Source organism: Bufo gargarizans, chromosome 1 (assembly GCF_014858855.1).
Source record: "Bufo gargarizans isolate SCDJY-AF-19 chromosome 1, ASM1485885v1, whole genome shotgun sequence".
Taxonomy (NCBI): domain Eukaryota; kingdom Metazoa; phylum Chordata; class Amphibia; order Anura; family Bufonidae; genus Bufo; species Bufo gargarizans.
The window spans coordinates 482,497,773-482,513,876 of record NC_058080.1 but is presented as its reverse complement, the minus strand read 5'-3'; positions in this window follow the sequence as shown (position 1 = coordinate 482,513,876).

Sequence of the window (16,104 nt, the reverse complement as noted above, 5' to 3'; positions counted from 1 at the left end):
AGGGTGTTCAGAGTGGACTGTTACTGAAGGGGGCATGGTGTGTTGCAAAGCGACTTTTATAATTAAAGGGTTTGTCCAAGTTATTTTTATTGATGACCTATCCTCAGGATAGTAACAGAAAATAGTTGTAGAGTCGCACTCACCAGATCTCGAGGTCATCCGGAATGCACCAGCCTACCTGGAGTCCAAGGTTCATCAGGGCTCCTGAGTAACAAGTCCCATAAAAGAAGATGGAGGCAGCATATCCGGTAAAAAATCCCTTTAATGGGAGCCGCTTAAGTGAACAAACGTGCAGTAGGTCGTGACGTTTCGGCTGGTTCACAGCCTTTATCAAACACAGTGTCAAATCTAAAAGATCGTGCTTAAATACATTAAAACACACCCACTCTCATAGGAGTGGCCACAAATTCATTGTGTTATTGGCCACTCCTATGAGAGTGGGTGTGTTTTAATGTATTTAAGCACGATCTTTTAGATTTGACACTGTGTTTGATAAAGGCTGTGAACCAGCCGAAACGTCACGACCTACTGCACGTTTGTTCACGTAAGCGGCTCCCATTAAAGGGATTTTTTACCGGATATGCTGCCTCCATCTTCTTTTATGGGACCTATCCTCAGGATAGGTCATCAATACCAGATTGATGGGGGTCTGACACCCAGCACCCGTGCCAATCAGCTGTTTAAAGAGAAAGCGCGCGCCATGCCAATGCTGCCTCATTGTCACGACCATGTTTATGGCCGTGACTCCTTGGGAGTCGCATACAGTTGCCCGCGGTTTGGGGGCCTGAGCCATACAGAGTGGGACACAGGCCGGAAGAGGCCTGCATCGCATCGCTGACATGGAGGTAAGTATAAGTGTTTTTGTTTTGTTTTTACAATATTTTTTCAGGAACAATAAGGGGGGCTCTTGTTACTGGCACATTAGGGGGCTTATTACTGGCACATTGGGGGGCTTATTACTGGCACATTGGGGGGCTTATTACTGGCACATTGGGGGGCTTATTACTGGCACATTGGGGGGGCTTATTACTGGCACATTGGGGGGGCTTATTACTGGCACATTGGGGGGGCTTATTACTGGCACATTGGGGGGCTTATTACTGGCACATGATGGGGGCTTATTACAATACTGGCACATGATGGGGGCTATTGTTACTAGAACATTGGGGGGGCTCTTATTACTGGCACGTGATGGGGGGCTGGGCTCTTATTACTGGCACGTTATTGGTGGGCACTATAGGGGCATCTACTGAGGCCACAAAGAAGGGGTATTTTATATGGGGGGCTCTGTACAGTAGCATTTTATACTGGGACACATGGTGGGTACTATGGGGAAGGGGGAGAGGAGTACTATGGAGTCATCTACGGGGTCACTAAGAAGGGGTATTTCATATGGGGGGCTCTGTACAGTAGCATTTTATACTGGGACACATGGTGGGTACTATGGGGAAGGGGGAGAGGAGTACTATGGAGTCATCTACAGGGGGCCCTAGGAAGGGGTATTTTATACTTGCAAATTATGGTGGCACTATGGGGACATTAGCTCAATTGGGGGCATTACAAGGGGGTATTTTTTACATTGTCACATCATAAGGAGAATTATTTCTACTGGAGGGGCATAATGGTGGGCTCTATTACTCCCCCATGGAATGACCCCCTAGTAGCAGCACCAGCCTCTCCCTGCTCTGCTGTCCCTTTGCCCCTTCTCCAAATCCTTATTATGAAATCTTTCTCATTAGGATAAAGCACAACATCAGCTCCACCGAGCCCCCGGCCAAAGTGTTGAAGTGGCGTCCGAGATCCCTAAGGGCCAAGCCAAGTAATTGTAAGTTTTCATGTGAAATATGTTTGTTTTACACATATAGCCTACACTGTGCCACACAATGTACAGTATACCTCTACACTGTGCCACACAATGTACAGTATACCTCTACACTGTGCTACACAATATACAGTATTTCTCTACACTGTGCTCCACAATATACAGTATACCTCTACACTGTGCCACAAAATATACAGTATACCTCTACACTGTGCCCCACAATATACAGTATACCTCTACACGGTGCCACACAATATACAGTATACCTCTACACGGTGCCACACAATATACAGTATACCGCTACACTGTGCCCCACAATATACAGTATACCTCTACACTGTGTAGTCTGTTCTATAAGCACCCTTGTTCTGTGACGGCGGACAGAAAATAATCTGGAATTGCCCCTCCCGAGACCAGGCTCTGGATCCGCCACAGTTTAGAAATGTCAAATGTACACTCCTGTGAGAGGCGGGGAGGGAGATCTGTGGATGACACTGTTATGGAGGGGGAAATGGGGATGACACTGTCATGGGGTGGATCTGTGTCATCCACAGATCCCCCTCCCTATAAAAGTGTCATCCACAGGCAGCTAGGACATGTTAAAATCTGAGTGTTTTTTTTTTTAAACCACGGACAGCAGGACTTTTCTTCTCTGTTGCGGTTTTAGGTATTGGGTAAAGTATCGCAGCATTTCTAAGCGTACTTGCGTAAATGTATCGTTGTTATAGCTGCCCCCCGCCCTACTTTTGTCCTGGCCCCCAGTGTGCCCCCCCAAAATTTGAAAGCTAGAGACGCCACTGTGTATGGCTGCCAATGGAACTGGTTCTCTTGTATTTATTGATGATGTGACTGCTGACAAAAGCAGCAGGATGAATTCTGACATGTTTCGGGCAATATTATCTGCTCATATTTAGCCAAATGCTTCAGGACTCATTGGACGGCGCTTCACAGTGCAGATGGACAATGACCCAAAGCATACTGCAAAAGCAACCAAAGAGTTTTTTAAGGGAAAGAAGTGGAATGTTATGCAATGGCCAAGTCAATCACCTGACCTGAATCCGATTGAGCATGCATTTCACTTGCTGAAGACAAAAATGAAGGGAAAATGCCCCAAGAACAAGCAGGAACTGAAGACAGTTGCAGTAGAGGCCTGGCAGAGCATCACCAGGGATGAAACCCAGCGTCTGGTGATGTCTATGCGTTCCAGACTTCAGGCTGTAATTGACTGCAAAGGATTTGCAACCAAGTATTAAAAAGTGAAAGTTTGATTTATGATTGATATAAGTGGGAGGCATATATGCAAACTGTTGTAATTCCTACACCGTTCACCTGATTTAGATTAGAATATTCACGCCCAACACTAGTAATCAGAATACCACTTTAAAGCTTATTTCTAGAGATGTGGACAACATAGGTTCAGGGTATGTGATTCAGAAAGTTCCTTTTATGCAGTTATACCTAAACTACCAGTTATACTGATTTCTATTAAAAACAAAGTAGGATGAAAAGTGTGCCACCATCGACTTCACTGATGTCACCATTGAACTACAGTTCCTAACCTTCCTTGCCTTTAAAAAAAAAATCAGGACATTTTACTGGTCTATCTTACATCCAAGGAAACTAGATGACATTTCACACTATATAGGCACAGATGCAATAAAGCATATCTGTGCTCAGTGAGAGGGATGGAGGAGTAGGAAGAGAGTCTCTCACTCTGGTTGGCTGCCCTGGGGAGTTGAAGAGCCAAAACGGCAGAAGAAAGTATAATGCACTAATAGCAAAAAAAAACGGACTATACAATTGCTTACCTTGAGAGAATCTTTGCAGTGCTGAAAAAGCTCCTTAAAGCCTGTATCTGTGATGTTCAGCCTGTCATCATGACAGCGATATAGCGATATTGACTCTGGGTGATGAAGTCCTATACTGACCAGACTGGAATCCTTTAAGGAATGGCAGTTTGTTACTTTTATCACTTTCCCTAAATGAAGAACAATATAAATGAAGTTATTAGAAAGAGTTTTTAAACAACTTGAGAATAATGTCTTGCAAACTATGGCCCTGATTTATCATGCCTTCACTCCAGAATTCTGATTGCTCAAAGATTTAGCAACGTTTAGCATTTTTACGCCACTCACTCTAGTTTTGAAATATGGGTGGGAAAACATTAAAAAAAAAAAAAAAAAGAAAATTTGTCCCTCCCTAAAATCTCTCTAGGAGTTAATTTTCCCCAGTAGCTTAATGATTAATGTAAAGGTAAACATAATGGCGGACATTTATTAAGACCCGCGTTTTCGGCCCCGGTCTTAATAACCCTTTAGCTGGCAGTGCATGGTATCCATCGCCTGTCTAAATCTCCACCAGCTCCATTGCTGGCATAGATTTAGACCATTATTTACACCTATAACATGTGTAGAAAATGATAAATGAGATAAGTCTTCCAGTCCGTCCCCTTCCCCGCGCACACCGTGCCCCTTTTTTTACATCTGGCATGAGCAGGAAAAGTAGCAGATTGTGGGGCAAAGAACCGCTGCAATCTGTGACAGATATACGCCGAAAAGTGGCATATATCTGTTTGTAGATGACCCCCAATGTTCTTATTTACACCACAGATGGCACATGCTTCCTCTGGGTATTATTGTATTAATCATTCCATATATAAAACATTCTTTTCACTTATTTCATGAAATGTTTTATATGTAATCTCTGCCTTCTAAGGAAGTGTTTGAAGACTACTAGCCAGAGACATCTCGTGTGCGGCACATTAATTGCACACTACCTGTCCTGTGACACTTTGTTCTTTTGTCTACCTCTCATTTTATGAGAAATATTAGCAGTTGGTTACTGCTGACTGCACTATCACTATGCAACAGACCTAAACATTGTAAGTTCATCTACCTAAGGAACAGGCACCAGGAATTCTAGCACTAAGACTGCATGTGGCAAACATTTTGTTCGGAAATCAGGTGATCAATGATAGTGACGTTGTGCTTTGATCCTTTGCACAGTTTGTTTGTCTAAGGTGTTAATACAGTAGGTACTAGAATGAAGGCCCTTTTACAAGGGCCGACTGACAAAACAATTATTTGGCACTTATATCCAGCAGTCATCTCATCTGTATGGGGATGAATGATCGCTACTTCGATTGCTGTTTTTACAGGGTGATGTGTTGCTAGCAAGCAATGATTTTTGGAGTTGCGTAAAAGATGTAATCACCTGATGAATGAGTGTTTGCCTCAGGGGTGTAGCTAGAACTAACTGGGCCCCACAGCAAATTTTCTACGACCCCCCCCCCCCCCTTCTCCTCTGATATTGATGACCTATTCGGAGGACAGGACATCAAGAGCAAAACATTTTAGGTTTTTTTCTGTCTCCTAAATATCTGGATAGGAGTAGTAGTGTGCTAATTCTTTATTTTATATATATATATATACACACACTACTACCCATATCGGATATCTCCTATATACAGAATAAGCAGATGTTGATATAGATACACAAACACACACACTAACACACACAGATAAACACACGGAAAAACATATATACATATATATATTGTGAGGCAGTGACAGGCCTCATATATAAAGGAAGCCATGTAGCTCCGAGAATGGTGCAGGAAACCTATTAGGAGATACATATTGTGGTTTTCTGTGGTGCACCTTAAACGTGCCAACAAGGTACCCAGCCTTGGTGGAGTGGAAACCAGAAGCTAGAGTGTCCACTAAGTTAGATAGTGGACACTGTTGTTACCTAGTATAGCTGGTAACAGCTAATCCAGGTCTGGCTTTTACCGGGAGTAAGCAAAGAGCTGGGTGGGTGCCTACTCCTCACGATCCACTCCGGGGTTTATACTTGGCTCATGTCCACAATTGTGTTTTAAAAGTGAGCAGCAGGAAGCAGGGGGTGTCTGTGGAATAAGAGGCTGCAGATCACACACTGCAAGTTACGTGTGAAGGAAACACTGGCTTGTGGACTAATTACCTGACCCCACTGCCATCCAACTGTAACTGAACTGTAAGTAGGCTAGAACAAGCAATAAACAGTGTTCAAGAGCCTTTGTTGTGTCCCTGCCTTTCTTCAAAACTGGTCATAGGAGTGTAACGCCCCAGAGTGGCATTACAACCCCCCAAACAGATGGGATGGTGGAAAGGTTTTAAAAAAAACCTAAATATTATGTTAAATAGGGTAGTTTCCCAAGATGGGAAGGACTGGGATATGTTGCTGCCATATTTGATGTTCGCCATCCGAGAGGTACCCCAGTCCCCCCTTAATGGGGTTTTCCCTGTTTGAACTGTTATATGGCAGACATCCCAGAGGCCTGCTGGACATTTCCAAAGAGACATGGGAGCAGGAGCCTACTCCCCATGAGAGTGTAATAGAACACATTGCAGATATGCAGAACCGGATTGCATCAGTGATACTCATTGTGAGAGAACATCTAGGAGCGGCTCGGGCAGCACAGTCAGGACCTTTTCCCCAGGAGATAGAGTTCTCAAGCTCGTGCCCACTGCGGAGAGTAAGTTTCTGGCCAAGTGGCAAGGGCCCTATGAAGTTCAGGAAAAAGTGGGAGAACAAATTAACAAGTTAATCAGAACAAATATACCATGTAAACTTGCTAAAGGCGTGGAAAGACCTAGAATCCCTGTGGGCTACGCTCGGAGCGCTGGTTGGTATTAGTGTAGACCCTCCAACGTCAGTCCTGATAGAGGTTGGAGTAAAAATAGCAGAAACACTGTCAAAACAACAAAAACGGGAGATCAGGAAGTTAGTGCAGCAGAATACCAATGTCTTTTCAGAAAAGCCCAGTCGTACATCGGTGGTACAGAATTACATTGTCACTGAGCAGCGAGTAAGGGTACGAGTAAAACCGTACCATGTGCCAGAGGCCCGGAGACAAGTTATTACAAAAGGAGTTATTGACGAAACCAAGAGCGCTTGGGCCAGTCCCATTGTGTTGATTCCAAAGCTGGACAGATCGTTATGATTTCGTAACGATTTCCGAAAATTTTATGAATTGTCGAAGTTCGACCTTTATCCAATGCCCCGGGTAGACGAGCTGATTGAAAGACAGGGCCAGGCAGAGTACTTTACGATGCTGTATTTAACCAAGGGTTATTGGCAGGTACCTCTGGCAGAGTCAGCAAAGGAAAAGACCGCCTTTGTCACACCAGAGGGACTTTATCACTATGTTGTTTTGCCTTGTGGGTTGCATGGGGCCCCCGCCACATTCCAGAGGCTGATGGACATAGTCTTAAAACCTCATCGGAAGTAGGCATCCGACTACTTTGATGATATCATTATTCATAGTGGCGACCGGCAGTCTCATGTGTCCCATGTGTCCCATGTGCAGGCAGTCGTGGACTCACTCCGAGATGCGGGTTTGACTGCAAATCCTCCAAAGTGTACCATAGGGTTAGGGGAGGCTCATTATTTGGGGTATGTGATTGGCCGTGGAATCATCAAACCTCAAATAAACAAAGTCGAGGCCATTCAAAATTAGCCCTCTCACGGCATAATTTTCTCGCCATAATTGGGTATTATAGGCGGTTTATACCAAATTTCGCCAAAAGGGCTGCACCCCTGACCGATCTGCTGAGAAAGGAAGTCAGTCAGGATTCAGTGGAATCCTCAGGCAGAAGAAGCATTTCAGGCCCTGAAATTGGCCCTTTGTGAACAGCCCGTCCTATCTAACCCCAACTTTAAGGACAAATTCTGTCTCAAAAAGTGAACGGAGAAGAACATCTGGTTACTTATTTGAGCAGAAAACTTACCCCAGCAGAAAAGAACTATAGTGTAGTAGAGAAGGAGTGCCTAACCATTAAGAGGGCCTTGGAGTATTTATGGTACTACCTGCTGGGATGACATTTTCACCTGGTGACGAAGCAGTTACCGTTGGTCTGGATGAGAAATTCAAAGGAGAGAAATGCTCGGTGCGAAGGTCCTTCTGCTAATATATAATATATATATATATCTTATATATATAAAAATGAGTTTCTGTCTGGACGTCTGGACGTCTGTCTGGACGTCTTTTTGTTCTTTACGCGCGACCAAACGACTGGACCGATCTTCACCAAATCAAGTGTCCGGGAAGGTTTTAGACTGGGTCTCAGCTCTCTAGGACATACCGTTTCTGAGATATTCCCCAAAAAATTACCTGCATTAGCCAATACAAGCCTGCAAGTGTTTCTCTTCATATGCCAACTGCCATACACACGGTCACATGTCCCTTATCAGCCAATAGAAGCCTGCAGGTCCTACTCCAGGTTTCCATAACAACTGATCACAGGTTTTAGCAGTTTGCAGGTCCTTAAATATTCAGTAATATGACGTGTATCAGTCAATATAAGTTCCCATTTAATTTACCAGGTTTTCATAACAACACAGCCATAAATAGACTGTAACTATACTGGACTGCAATATTGGATGTCAGCATTCTTATAAGGATTAGATACACAGCTCAGCAGACAGTATCACACATGACAGGATTAGATACACAGCTCAGCAGGCAATATCACACAGAATAGGATATTAGATATAAAGCTCAGCAGACAGTATCACAAAGGATAGGATTAGATACACAGGTCAGCAGACAGTATCACACAGGATATGATTAGATAAACAGCTCAGCAGACAGTATCACACAACATAAGATTAGATACACAGGTCAGCAGACAGTATCACACAGGATAGGATTAGATAAACAGCTCAGCAGACAGTATCGCACAGGATAGGATTAGATACACAGCTCAGCAGACAGTGGGTCGGGGTGCTGTAGAGGTCACTGTTATGGGGGATACTGTCAATATCTTTTAACAACACACAGAAACATTAAATGAAATAGATGAAATATACCCATGCGAAGCCGGGTCCTTCTGCTAATATATATATATATATATATATATACAGTGGCGTACATACCAGGGTCGCAGGGGTCGCAGTTGCGACCGGGCCCGGCACTCCAGGGGGCCCGGCCGCCTGTGGACCCCCCCCCAGGCCGCTGGCAGGGCTCCCGCTGTACTCAGATGTAATGGAGCGCTCTGGTGGGGCCCGGCATGAAGTACAGTGGCAATTTCGGGCCCCATCAGAGCGCTCCATGCCACCATTACATGTATAATATGGGGGGTGGGGGGGCCGGAGGGTCAAGTAAGGGAGGGAGGGAGGGGGCACGCACTCACACACACAGGGCCGGCAGTTCCGTTTCTACAGTGAAGCAGGGAAACCTCTCTGCTCCCTGCTTCACTGATCTTCAGAGCTCAGGAGCTCCCCCTGCTGGCCCCAGATCGCGCTGCTGCCTGTCACTGTGGGAGGAGACCTAAAAACCCGGCAAGCTGCCTACTCTCCTCAGGGAAGAAGGTAAGTATGTAAGATTTTTTTTTTCTAATGCTGCAGACGGGGGGCAAAGGGGCAGGGGGGCAGGGGGGCAGGGGGGCAGAGGGGGGGGGGGGGGATTGATGGGAACAACTAGAGTGAGGGGGCACAAAAGTTGGCATCTCTACTGAGGGGCACCTAATCTGCCATAACTAATTTGAGGGGGCACCTAATGTGGCATAACTACTGTGAGGGGGCACATATAAAGGCATAACTATGAGGGGGCACATATGAAGGCATAACTACTGTGACAGGGCATGTAAGGCTACTTTCACACTAGCGTTCGATCGGATCCGTTCTGAACGGATCCGATCATATTAATGCAGACGGAGGCTCCGTTCAGTACGGATCCGTCTGCATTAATAACTTAGAAAATTTTCTAAGTGCGCAAGATGCCTGAGCGGATCCGTTCAGACTTTCAATGTAAAGTCAATGGGGGACGGATCCGCTTGAAGATTGAGCCATATGGGCTCATCTTCAAGCGGATCCGTTCCCATTGACTTACATTGTAAGTCTGAACGGATCCGCTCGCCTCCACACGGCCAGGCGGACAGCTGAACGCTGCAAGCAGCGTTCAGCTGTCCGCCTGTCCGTGCGGAGGCGAGCGGAGCGGAGGCTGAACGCCGCCAGACTGATGCAGTCTGAGCGGATCCGCTCCATTCAGACTGCATCAGGGCTGGACGGAGGCGTTCGGGTCCGCTCGTGAGCTCCTTCAAACAGAGCTCACGAGCGGACCGACGAACGCTAGTGTGAAAGGAGCCTAATCTGGCATAACCAATGTGAGGGGCACATATGTGAGCATATCTAATGTGAGGGGCACATAATCTGGCATAACCACTCTGAGGGGACACATATCATAACCACTCTGAGGGGACACAATTTACTTTGAGGGGGCACATAACCGGGCATAAATACTGTGAAGGGGCACATAATCTGGCATTATTACTGTGAGAGGACACGTAATCTGGCATAACCACTCTGAGGGGGCACATATGTGGGCATATTTACTTTGAGGGGGCACATAACTGGGCATAAATACTGTGAGGGGCACATAATCTGGCATTACTACTGTAAGGGGCATATAATCTGGCGTTACTAGGTGAGGGGCACATAGTCTGGCATTAATACTGTGAGGGGGCACATAATCTGGCATTACTACTGTAAGGGGACACATATTTGGCATAACTACTATGAGGGGGCACATATCTGGGCATAATTACTGTGACGGGAACAAAGGTGGGCATAACTACTGTGAGGGGCCACAAGGTGGGCATTAGTACCGTGTGGTTGCACTTAGGGGAAATGTCCTAGATTACCCTGCTACACATTGGCATGGCTCAGTCTTACAGGCCAGCTGGTGATTTCACAAGGGCAGTCACCATCCCTTCCTTATGTGATTATTCTTTTTTTCTCACCACAGGGACCTTGTTCTGGATCCAGCGGACATCACGCCGATACCAGCGACACCCTGGATGAGGTAGGACCAGATTTTATTAGGACTGGGTGAGTGTAGCCATGCATTGGGCTTAGGGCTCTTTAACACAAGCGGATCCCGTGCGAGGAATCCGCTGCGTAAATGAGAGCCAAGCCCCGTTCCGGACAGCAGAGACACAGAGCATTAACATGACTGATTATGCTCCGTGCCTCTCTGTGATCTCTTTACTACAAAATCACAGAGACATAAAGTTGTCACCGTGATTTTGTAGTAAAAAGATCACAGTCAATCATGTTACTGCTCCGTGTCTCTGCTGTCTAGAATGGGGCTTGGCACTCAGTCACGCAGCGGATTACCCGCACGGAAAGAGCCCTTAGTAAAAAAAAATCTGCCGGTTCTTTGAAAAAATGTTTGCACTGTGGCCCATAACACTATAGTTACACCACTGGTAGGGGAGGTAGTGGGGGGGGGGGGGCTAGGAGGCAGGTTGGGGGGGGGGGGCGACGGGGAGGGGGCCCCATAGATCAGTTTCGCACCGGGGCCCCATGGATTGTGTGTACGCCACTGTATATATATATATATACACAGATAAACACATATACACTGTTTGGGGATGGTAAACGGACATCCATAGTTGTTTTATGTGCAGCAACTTACAGAGTTCCCTCATCACAGAGTTCCCTCATCACATAAAATTGGTCCCTTGGTTGGTCAGAACCTCTTTAGGTAGTCCTACTCAGGAAAACATCTCGATTAACTCCTTAGCTATGAGTTTGGCCGAGGTATGTCGCAGTGGCACCGCCTCCGGGTACCGAGTGGCGTAGTCTAGAATGACTAAGATGTGTTGATGCCCTCTGGCGGACTTTGGTACTTGGCCTATGAGATCCATAGCTATTCGGTCAAACGGTACTTCGATAATCGGGAGAGGTACTAGGGGACTACGGAAATGTGGCTGGGGGCTAGTTATCTGGCAGGTCGGGCAAGACTTACAAAACTCTTCCACTTGTTTGAATATGCTGGGCCAGTAAAACCGCTGTAGAATACGATCCTGAGTTTTCTGAAGCCCCAAGTGACCCCTGAGAACATGTTGGTGGGCTTTATCTAACACAAGTTTGCAGAAAGCCTTGGGTACCAGCAACTGTTCAATAGGCTCACCCTGTAGTTGGTTTACCCGATACAACATATCCTGATGAACCACAAAACGTGGAAACACTGACTCTGCCCCAGGTTGTTGTGGTGTACCATCTACTATTAACATATTTTTCCAGGCGCGTGATAGGGTTGGGTCCTGACGTTGGCCGGTACCAAAATTATCCCCAGAGACATTGAGGTCTGCCAATTCAGGACCCAGCGGCAAGTCTCCCTCCATCACACTTAGCGGGGTTGTCTCCCCCTCTTCCACCGAAGTGGCGGTCACCCCTACTGCTGGCACTTCAGTCTCAGGTTCCCAGGGTTCTGGTCTCCCCCCTGAGCCGGGCCACTCTGCTAGGGTTACCCCTGTCTCATAGGTATTAGTAACTCTCATAGCAGGCCACAGTGCCGGGAAGTCTCTCCCTATTATGAGTTCTTAATGTAGATTTGTGGTGACAGCCACCTCGTGGGTTCATCTACCGGCCACAGTGGTTAGAGACACCAGCGCAGTGGGGTAGTCTTTTAAGTTTCCATGGATGCACATCACCCCGACTTTCCGGCCAGTATACTCAATGGAACGCACCAGGGTTGCCCTTACTAGGGTCACCAGAGCCTCTGCCGGAGTGTCTCCCACTTCCACCTGGCACAAGTGATCTATAGACTCCGGGGTACCTGTTGCACACAGCCTCCTGGCATATAGCAACTGACGGTAGCCATAGTTAGTGTCCATGGGCTCAACCCGATAGGAACAGTCAGCCCTTACATGGCCAGGCTCCTGACACCACCAGCAGACTATCGAAGTCTGCCATGGGTACATCCCGGGCGGGTTTTATCGGTTCAAATCTCTGGGCCTGGGGTGGAGATTTCCGGGGTTTGCCGACCCCCCTCCCGACAGAGCCCTCCTTTAGATTCCTGGTAGCTTCATAGCGTTCCACCAGGTCCACCATCTCAAGGGCATTGCCAGGAGACATCTGACCAATCCAGTGCTGGAGCGGGTATGGCGAAGCCCTCCATAACATATCGGCTTATAGTCTATCCAGCATAGCCGGGGGATTCAGCACATAAGGCTGTAGCCACTTTTGTAAGAGGTGGTGTAAGTCATAATACTGGGTCCTCGCAGGCTCAGCCAGCTTAAACCCCCACTGATGTACCCGCTGGGCCCGGACCAACACATTCACCCCTAGTCTTGCCAAAATCTCACCCTTTACTATTTGGTAGTCGTCAGCTTGATCGTCCATCAAGTCGAAATACACCCGCTGGGAATCGGATGCCAGGAATGGAGCAACGACCTCAGCCCTCTGTTCACGGGGTAGCTTTTCCCTGATGGCCACTTTCTCATACATCACCAAGTAGGTTTCGATGCAGACTGCGGGGGTCATCTTAGGAATCGCGGCACGGACTGCTTTCCGGGTATCGTGGACACTCTGGGTTGTTCTTGCTGTCTGAAAAGCCATCCCGTGTTGTAGCAGCAACAGGTTAGTCTCCTGCTGCTGCTTATTATCCTCTTGTTGCTGCAGGTTTGTCTCTCGCTGCTGCAGATTAGCCTCCATGAGGGCCTTCGCAACAGCCTCCATTTTGTCGTGGGGCACTGGTTGTAATACAGCTGGTTTAATGTACGACATACAACCGGGCCTGAAAAATGCCTAAACCAAAAATATCGGAGTTCACGCCAGCCTCACTGCGCTTACCCGCATCCTCCACCAATTGTGGGGACTCGCTCTGGTAGACAGGATTAGCGGACGCAGTATAGAGGCAACAACAAGTTCTTTGGAGCAAACAGTTCAGTGTTTTATTCACACTTTAGGCAAGTGACAAAACAAGCAGTCATATTCAAACAAAAAGTCACCTTGCGGTGTTGGTGGTAATTCACACCATGCAGCAATTGCCTGTTCATCAGGTGATCAGCAGCACCATTTACACAGGGCAATTATCTACCAGTGAAAAGGGCCATGGATAATATCTACAGTATAAGAACATGAATTTACTCTAACAAAAGAAATATGGAGATGTATTATGGGCTATGTACTGCTAAACTTATGGAGAATAATGGAGCTCTGTTGCTGTATATTAACACATTCTGGTTGTGGTGCGGGACAAAGCTACACTACTGCTTCAGCATCAAAAACCATATCAAAACATATATAAAGGTTTTTTTTCATGAACTTTAAGACTAAGAACAAAGCTCTAATTTTAGTCTTAAATGTGATTATTGCCTGTTCGGTCAGTCCAAGTAATTTACTGCATTTGGACATACAGTCACGTCTAAACTGCTTACCCTCCCTCAAAAAACAAGCCCCCTACACAGCTACGTTGGTGAAAAAATAAAAAAGTTATGGACTTTAGTATATGGCGATGCAAAATATAATTTATTTTTAACACAAAAGTGATTTTATGCTGAAAAAGTAGTAAAATATAAAAAAAATATATAAAGTTGGTATCGCCATAACCGTGTCAACCCACAGAATAAAATTATCATATCATATTTATAGCAAGAAGAACTCCATAAAAAATAAAAATAAAAAAGTGACACGATTGCCATTTTTACCCAATTCACATCCACAATAAAAGTTATAAAAAGTGATCAAAAAGACTTATGTACCCCAAAATGATACCAATAGAAACTACAGCTCCTCCTTATTGATGTAAGTATATGGTGATGCAAACTATCATTTATTTTAAACACAAAAGTGATTTTATGCTGTAAAACATTTTGTATAGCCATAACTGTATCAACCCACATAATAAAATTATCATATCATATTTAACGCAAGAGGAATCCTATAATAAAAAATTAAAAACAGTGACACAATTGCCATTTTTACCCAGTTATGGACTTTAGTATATGACAATGCAAAATATTATTTATTTTTAACACACTTTTGTAAGTGTAAATTCCATAGGAACGCTGGAATGCAGATGTGTAGAACTATATTATTATATCATACTGCATACAATACTCGGGGAGGGACTGGGAGGAGGAGCTGGGGCCGGCAATAGCGGCGGGGCGGTGCAGTCACTGTAATAAAGGCCCGCCCCGCCGCTCCGGTGTACTAATAAAATATGTCATATTCAATTAATGGTTATTAAATATGCCCCTTTATGCCTAATAGTACCTTAAATCCTAAGCGCATCCGTACAATGCAGGCCGGGCGGGCGGCAGCGTAACTCCCTGATGTCACGTGCCTGCGCCGCCTACTTTATGAATGAAGCAGGCGGCGCAGGCAAGTGACGTCAGTGAGTGACGCGCCGCGCCGGCTGCCCGGCCTGCCGGCATTGTACTGAAGCGCTTAGGATTTAAGGTACTTTTAGGAATAAAGAGGCATATTTAATAACTATTAATTGAATAAGACATATTATATTAGTATACTGCAGCGGCGGGGGATCTGTGGATGGCACAGTTATGGGCTGGGAGGGTCTGTGGATGACACATGTATAACAGTGCCATCCACAGATCCCCCCCCTGTAACAGTGCCAGCCACAGATCCCCCTGTAACAGTGAAAGCCACAGATCCCCCCATAACAGTGTCTGTCATCCACAGTTCCCCCATAACAGTGTCCGTCATCCACAGTTCCCCCCATAACAGTGTCCGTCATCCACAGATCCCCCCATAAGTGTCCGTCATCCACAGATCCCCCATAACAGTGTCAGTCATCCACAGATCCCCCCATAACAGTGTCCGTCATCTACAGATCCCCCCATAACAGTGTCCGTCATCCACAGATCCCCCCATAACAGTGTCCGTCATCCACAGATCCCCCCATAACAGTGTCCGTCATCCACAGATCCCCAGTAATAGTGCCATCCACAGACCACCTAGTTCCAAACCCACCAAACCCACAGCACACCTTTTGGTTAAAAATATTTTTTTTCTTATTTTCCTCCCCAAAAACCTAGGTGCGTCTTATACGCCGGTGCGTCTTATACGGCGAAAAATACGGTAAATCAAATACTAGTACCACACAACAATGCCTTTAAATAAGAGAGCATCACAGATTGCTTCCTTTATAGCTCGTTCTGATTACATGCCTGTGTGGATTGCTGTTTATTAATCTATTAGGTCGATTCCAGCTTGTTTTCCGAATGAGTATACTAAATATAGCCAGCATAATATCACTCAGGCTGAGAGTTAGTCAGCTGCAACCAGATGACGGCTGTTTTCATTCTCTAACCAAACCGATTCTCTCTTTCAACATTCATCATAGTAGTAGTAGTTAACCGCTTCATGACCAGAGTGTTTACCCTCACCCCCCTTCCTTAAGGCCAATTTTTCAGTTTTCTGAATGGACCTATCTAAGTGCAAATAACTCATTTCTGAGCCAACTGGACAACTTAGAACTTTATTTTGTG